Below are 7,994 nucleotides of genomic sequence, written 5' to 3'. Positions count from 1 at the left end.
ATGGCCCCATTTATTACTGAATGTAGTACCCAGCCCCAACCATCAAGTAAGCCTGAGCAGGGAATCCAAGCAACTGTGGAGCCCATCTTACAGATTGCCTTGTGTAGGGAGCGAAGCCAGCAGCCCCATCCAGCTGTTCTCAGACAGTGGCAGCTCCCCCACCCTCACCACCAGTCCTGTTCCTCAGAAGTCCATCACTTGCCTCACCCCAAAATAGACCATAATAGGCCCCACCCTATCAGCAGACACACCCAGAAATGCAAACTGAGCTAATGATGGGGAACTTTCTCTGCAAAAGCCGACTTGTAAATCTGGAAGAGGAACACAATTACCCAGATGTGCAAATACCAATGTAAGGAGTCAAGAACCAGAAAAAATTAGGTAAATATGACACCCCCAAAGGAAACAAATAAAGCTCCAATAACTGAACCTAAAGAAAAAGGAGGTCTACAAACAGTCAAAGAATTCAGAATAAACTTCTTAAAGAAGTGTAGTGAAATACAAAAAACAAAAAAACACAGACCACTCAATAAAATTAAGAAAACAGTGCACAAACAAAACAAGAAGTTCAAAAGGAAATAGCAACCAAAAAAAAAAAAAAAACCAACAACAACAGAAAAAAACAAAAATCCTAGAGTTGAAAATACAGTAACTAAATAATCCAATTGAGAGTTTCAAAAGTAGACTCAACCGTGAAGAAGAAAGAATCTGAGCTGGAGGATAGGACATTTGAAATTACCCAGTTGGAAGAACAAAAATAAAGAATGAAAAAGAGTAAACAAACCCAATGGGAATTACGGGACACATGGAAAGAAGCAATATTTACATTATTGGAATTCCCAGAGAAGAGAAAGTGACAGAAAGTATATTTAAAACAATACTGGCTGAAAACTTCCCAAACCTGGAGAGGGAAATCTGGGGACATCAAGATCGGTGAAGCCCAAAAGATTGCAAGTAGGTTGAATCTGAATAGGGCTACAGCTAGACACGTTATAATTAAATTGTTAAAAGTCAAAAATGAGGAATTTTAACATTAAGAGAAAAGAAAAAATTTACATACAGGTGAACCCTCATAAGACTGTTGGCAGATTTCTCAAGAGAAACCTTTCAAGCCAGGAGAGAATGGAATGACATATTCAAAAAAGCAAAGAAATGGAAAGCATGGTGGATCAACAGTTACAATATAAATGGCCTACCACATGAGATAAAAGAAAGCTACATATTTCAATATATGCATTTTACAACAGACAGGAAGCACAAGGATAGAGAAAGGCAAAAAGTAGGATTAGGAAAAATAACATAAGCAAATATACCAAGTTAGGGTAGCTATATCAATATTAGCCCTTATAAATACTAAGGTAAAAAGCCTTAATAGGGATAAAAAATCTAAAAATGATAAAGGTTTCAACTAAAGAGGCAGCAATAAAAATTCTAAATTGTTCTAAACAAAGTAGAACACAAAATTAATAGAACTGAAAGGAAAAATGAAGAAACCTATTATACTGTACTTCATATACCCTCAAGTTCTAGCTCAAGCAACAAAAAATAATTCAGAAGAACACAATAAACCAAATTGATTTAATTAACACATAAATGACCATGCATCCAAAAATGAGAAAATGCATGCTTTCCTCAAGCACGCATAAAAGATTTAGAAAAAATGTTAGAAGAATGTTTTTATGACCTTTGATTAGCAAAATATTTCTTTAAAAACATGCAAAAATATAAACCATAATCTACATAAAGTCAACCACTTTTTATTTGAAACGTCTCTGGAAAAAGCATTGTTAACTGTTTAAGCAATAAACAAGGCCAGCCAGTTAATCAATGTCTATTTAAAGTCTACAAGTCTTTCCATTGAGTAATAGGTGGCATATTATCTTAGGGGCCCTTCCTTAAAAACAAGAGCATGGTGTTGTAGGATCTGAAGAATCAAAAGTTAGCATAAGTACAGCCATCTTAAGGCCTAAATACCACCCCCTAACCCAGAAGAAGGAAAATCATTAGAATCTTGAAAAACAAGTTAGTTAGCCTGTGTCAATTGTAGTGACCTTTAGTTAGCCAACCGTAAATCAGTTAATCATACACACCTAGCTTATCTTACTAGAACCACCCTAGACATTCCGTAGGTGATCTCATCTAATCAGACCCCAGGATGTGGCGCCAGCAAAAGATTTATGAGCCTATAGAAAAAACTCTGTATTGTGATTATGGAAAATTTTACCCCTTTTGAAAATACTATAAAACCTTCTGCCCTAGTGTGCTCGGGGTCCTCGTTGAGACCTGCTGCGACAGGCTGACTTGGACCCCAACTAGTTGGCTTCCGAATAAATTCCTCTTGCTTGTTGCATCAAGAAACGTCTTTGGTGAGTGATTTGGGGCGGCGCCTTCCTCAGGGGAATCCAACATTTGGGGGCTCGTCCGGGATCATGCGCTCACCCCGCTTCACTCCCGAAGTCGCTCTTGGAGGAAGAGGTAAGATTAGTGGCGCCTTGGTTTGTCTGTGTTCTGTTTTCTGTTTTTCAGTGAGACCGGTCAGAATTCTGAAAGGGGGTACCCACTGTCTGGCAGCTGTCCCGATCCCGTAAAGGGGTCGAGACTGCGGTCGGTAGACGTACTAGGAGCACCGCAGGCTGCAACCCTGGGGGACGCCTCGGGGAGGTTGGGAGGCCAGGGACGCCTGGTAGCCTCCCGTCTGTTTTTCCGGCAAGGTGAATCTGATGAGATAGGGTTGATTTTCAGGTGCCAGGAATATCAACCCTCTGATTCCTTTCGGTTTCTGTTTGAAAATCTGAGAAAAAACAAAAAGCGGCCGCTGTGTGTCTAATCTGTGTGTGTCTCTGTTTTTTGTGTCTTTCATGTGCCTAATAATTGTTATACTGACAAGGGGACAGACTCAGACAACCCCCTAAGTGTGTAAATGAATATATCTTTCTACCTCCGGATGGTATTAATGAAATTGATTTAAAGACAAGCGCTTGTAAAAATTGAGTGTTCTAAAACTTCCAGAAAACCTGGTAAAAAAGTGTTAAGCATTAATGCTAATTTGAGTTTGCCTGAGGCGGGCATGTCCTGGTAGTTGTCCGCTGCCTGAGTTTACCTAGAGTCATTTGAGTCATGTTATCTGCTAAATCTTTTAAGAATAGAATGCTTAGAAGCTTGGCTTTGTCTAGTGTTCAGTGGGGGTCTTGTGAGTAGGCTAGCATAGTTGTTGCAGGTAGGTGAACTGGATAAGTGTGGCAAGTGAACACCTTTTAAATTGTGTGTTGCAGTGTGTATGCCTACCTGCAGCCTGAGAATCTTTGTAGTAACTTAAAGCCTTAGAGTTTTGTTAAGTTGAGAAGATGTGCTCTGTGTTTGCTGGGAGATTGTGCTGTGAAGCTCATGGTTGCAGAAATTGTAGAATGTGTTCGTGAGTTTGTTGGTCTAGAAAATGTTAGTTTGACAGTTTGCAGTGTCCTGCTTCTCAGTGTTCACTAGAAGTTAAAGTTTCTAATGGTTTTAAGTTCTAATTAAAACCACTTAAAGTAATAAAGAAAAACATTTCTCTATGCTAAAAGATGTATGTTTTAATAAGAAAAAGTATAAAAAATGAAAACTCTTCTGCATGCTAAAGAATGTGTTTTGTAATAAAAGAAAGTAACTTTGTTCTAAAGTACAGCTATTTATTTAAAGAGAGACAAAGAGAGAAAACAGCGTGGTGCCTTTTGTTGTAGAAGATCAGCTCAGCCTGTTGCTTTGGGGGGAGAGTTAGGATGTTTAGAGATAAAGTGAGATAAACCCAGTCAAGCCGCAGGCAAGCCCAGGCATAATTCTCACCGGCTTATGTGCTTGGGACCATGGGGCAAATGAAGAATAAATTACTATATTCTTACAGATATAGTCATGCCTAGTGAAATTAAAGCAAGTGAGTCTTGATATCAAGTGCACAGCAAAATTAAAATCTCGTTTCCAGTTAAACAGTTTTCTTTAACTGTTAGTCTGCTCTTAATGTTGAAAGATCACAGCAGTTTCTCATGCTTAAAGTCTCAGTGAGTTGCCATGAAATCGTAATGTTAAAGGGACTAAAAGCTAAAGTTTGTTAACAACTGTATAACCTTTATTTGCCTTTGAAATATTTTGTTATTAAAAATGATTGCATGGCCTGAAAAATTGAATTCCTAAGCAGAATAGTAACAAAGCTTTTTTCAGCTGATTAAATGCACTTAGTTAACAAACCAAAATTTATTAAACTGTAGAATCTGGACAAGATTATGTTTCTCCCAGAAAAACAGGTTTCACTGTAAAGGTTTAGATAGACGAACGTGTGACCACTTTTGAGAAAAGTTGTAATAGATTTTTTGAGAACCACCAGGTCTTCTTGTTTAATTTATATGCTGTATGTTTAAAAAAAAAAAAAAACATGGGGGAATCTACTATTAAAGAGTAAAACATTCTTGAAGCTTTCAGGGAAGACCTGCAAACTTAAGAACTTTCTCTGTTTTTTGTATCTGGTCTTAGACACTTATGCTGAGTTATGTTCTTATTATTTTCACTGTTTGTAAGCTATTGATTGTAAGCCAAAGGTCATCATTTCTCAGTCCCTAAATGAAAAAGTAAAATGCCTGATCTCTTTCATCTCAAAGCATATTTCTGGTCATATCTGAATATCTGTGTGAAAGAAAGAGACATTTAAATTTGAGATTCTGCTTAAACTTTTAAGTTGAATTTGACTATAGCCATATTCATTCTTTGTATGTATCTCTAACAGGTCTTTTGTATGCCTGGTAATATTATACTCTGCCTTGAGTTTAGACAGTTCTTTCAGCTAAATATGAATTCTTATTGTAGCTTTTTTCCCCTCCTGAAGATGAAAGCAGAAGAATCTACCATCTGCTACCATTCTCTCAAGAATGCTTAGTAACCTAGAATTAGTTTGACTTTCTGTATGTTGTCTTTAAAAATTGACAGCAGCAGTCTCCCCTGCTGCCCCACTTTTTAAGATATCTCGTTTACTGTGCTGAGTATATAGACAATAAATGTGTAATGATAGTTCTAAAAAAATGAAATGCAAAAAGGTGCTTTTACCTCTAGTTAACTCTGATATTTTCCAGAGGGCCCCTGGAACATGTCAGAGGAATTTTTTCTCACTAGACAAAGTATTTGACTAATTTGGCTTATTTATCTGATATATATATATTTATTTACCAAGAAAGCACTGTCAAAGAGAATGATGCTAAACTTTGTTACTGAATGTTTTGTATTACAGAAATATCAGAATTTCCTTATGTCAACTGTTTTACAGTAAGCTCTCATCATATCTTTAACCATTGTCATTTGTAAGTCTTTTGTCATTTATAGTATTATCCCTAAACTGGTAAAGAACTAGATTTCAGCAGAACAGGTATTAGTTACATAAGATTACATAAACTAAAGAAAATGATTTTGTGTCTTTTTGTTTCAAATGTTGCTGGTAAAGTGTTTTAACCTTGTTCTCTTAAACTGACAACAGTTTAGTAAATGACTATCTTTATGAGCAGAATTGAAACATCCTTCTCTCTACTTGATCCCTCCAGAGTTTAAAAACTTTCAGTGACTGTTTTTGTATTCCATGGCAGTATGTTTATTTGCACGAGTTCAATAAGAATCTGCTTTCCTTGTGAGAAGACTACTTAAGAACACTGGTTATACTACCAGGGCTTTGACTGGAATGTCGTACCTGAGAGACATGTGTATAAACTCAGATGTGAACAACTTTAAAGAACTAAGATTGACTTTATAAAGCCAACAAAGCCCCTTGGAAGAACTGGCCTGGTACCTTGCTTACAGAGTTCCCAGCAGCCTTACCAGGTGAGTAAAGAAGGTCACTTCCTGGCAGGTGCAGAGACCTCGAGAAGAGAAGAATTCATCCAAATCTACAGGTACTGCAGGCAAAGCCTGATGGCAAGTCTGGCTTGGCTGTCTGGCCTCAAGAGGCCTTTAAAAGTTCAATCTGAAATTCCTTACAAAAAGTTCCAGCAAAGCATATTTAAAAGAGCCTGTGTAATCAATTGCTCTTCTTGCTGCACCTGTGCAAATAATCAAGCCAGCTGTTAATTATTTTCTTAACCTAGTTACTTCTAGTAAAAATGAGAATGATTTTAGAGAGAAGTATCGTTTCAATAATGCAGCCTCCTTCCAGAATAAAAAATGCAACTCCAGATGTTGCTACATGACCTAATAACACAATTTGTTTTATCTTGCCTAGAAGCCACAAAACTGCAAATAGTAATAAAAATGAAACCCAGAATAGAAGCGCCAGCCTTCTGAAGCCCTCTCAACTGACCAGTGATGGAGACCTAGCTGCACCCTTTACTGCGCCCCCTTCTCAGCATGAAGCAGCCAGAGCGGTCATCACCCCTCTTCCCTAGCAGCAGCTAGAGTCTCTATCTGTAGAAGAAAGAATGAGACCATACCCATAGCCTTCCCTGGTAAAAACAGGTATTTAATCCCTCCTCCCGAGGGATAGTGGGCTTGTAACACTGGAGTGACCCCATGTGTCTCTACTTCTGCCTTCAACTCCTCCCGTGATTTCTGTATCATGGTCCAGCTGGTGCCCAGGTTGATGTATCATGATGATCTCTCATTCGTAGCTGAATTTGAACCTAAGCATAGATATAAGAGAGAGCCGGTCTCGCTGACCTTAGCCGTGTTGTTAGAGATAAGAGTCGCAGCTGGAGTGGGAACGGAGGCAGCCGCTATTGTTCAAGGGAACCAGCATTATGAAAGACTAAGGACTGCTATTGATGAAGACCTAAAAACCATAGAGCAATCCATTACAAAACTTGAAGAATCTCTGACTTCCCTCTCTGAGGTAGTCTTACAGAATAGACGAGGGCTAGATCTGCTGTTCCTAAAAGGAGGAGGACTGTGTGCAGCTTTAAGAGAAGAATGCTGCTTTTATGCAGATCATTCCGGGATAGTAAGAGATTCAATGTCAAAACTTAGAGAAAGGCTAGATCAGAGGAAGAGAGAGCGAGAAGCAGGCCAAGGACTGTTTGAATCTTAGTTCACTAGGTCCCCGTGGTTTACAACCCTGATATCCACTCTGGCTAGGCCCCTACTCATCCTTGTGTTGCTCCTAACTTTGAGACCCTGCATATTAAACCGGTTGATAACTTTTGTTAGAGAAAGAGTGAGTGCTGTTCATGTACTAATGTTGAAGCAACAATACCACTCACTCACCTCACAAGAAGATACAAACATTCCATGATTGGAATGCCCCAAAAAGAGAAGTGGGGAAATGTAGGATCTGAAGAATCAAAAGTTAGCATAAGTACAGCCATCTTAAGGCCTAAATACCACCCCCTAACCCAGAAGAAGGAAAATCATTAGAATCTTGAAAAACAAGTTAGTTAGCCTGTGTCAATTGTAGTGACCTTTAGTTAGCCAACCGTAAATCAGTTAATCATACACACCTAGCTTATCTTACTAGAACCACCCTAGACATTCCGTAGGTGATCTCATCTAATCAGACCCCAGGATGTGGCGCCAGCAAAAGATTTATGAGCCTATAGAAAAAACTCTGTATTGTGATTATGGAAAATTTTACCCCTTTTGAAAATACTATAAAACCTTCTGCCCTAGTGTGCTCGGGGTCCTCGTTGAGACCTGCTGCGACAGGCTGACTTGGACCCCAACTAGTTGGCTTCCGAATAAATTCCTCTTGCTTGTTGCATCAAGAAACGTCTTTGGTGAGTGATTTGGGGCGGCGCCTTCCTCAGGGGAATCCAACAGTGTCAAATGTAACCAAAAACTTTTCAGTTTTTTTAAAAAAACAATTTAAAGGAGATTCTCTCTAAATCTTAAGAGATCAGAAATTATTTCTGACACTGTTATATTCATCAATTTTTTCATTGAGTCATATTGAAAATAGGAATTTATTGCCAATGTTTCTTGGTGGCCTACCCAGCACCCATGCTATCCTTGTTGGTTTTTTAATGGTCCCAGATTTTACTTTGGAATATTCTCTCCTC

The 7,994-nt window shown here is 38.5% G+C and overlaps 1 long non-coding RNA gene across 1 annotated transcript; it reads left to right on the top strand.

Moving 5' to 3' along the window:
* The first annotated feature begins 1,922 nt into the window (after window positions 1-1,922).
* On the top strand, window positions 1,923-7,704 carry LOC140845467 (uncharacterized). The gene is made up of 2 exons (XR_012124238.1): window positions 1,923-5,829; window positions 6,227-7,704. It is a non-coding gene; the product is annotated as an uncharacterized lncRNA (long non-coding RNA).
* Window positions 7,705-7,994: the final 290 nt, after the last annotated feature.

The sequence above is a fragment of the Manis javanica genome, chromosome 13 (assembly GCF_040802235.1).
Source record: "Manis javanica isolate MJ-LG chromosome 13, MJ_LKY, whole genome shotgun sequence".
In the NCBI taxonomy this organism is placed as follows: Eukaryota; Metazoa; Chordata; class Mammalia; order Pholidota; family Manidae; genus Manis; species Manis javanica.
The sequence above is the reverse complement of the archived record's forward strand: the minus strand, read 5'-3'. Positions and strand labels throughout refer to the sequence as shown.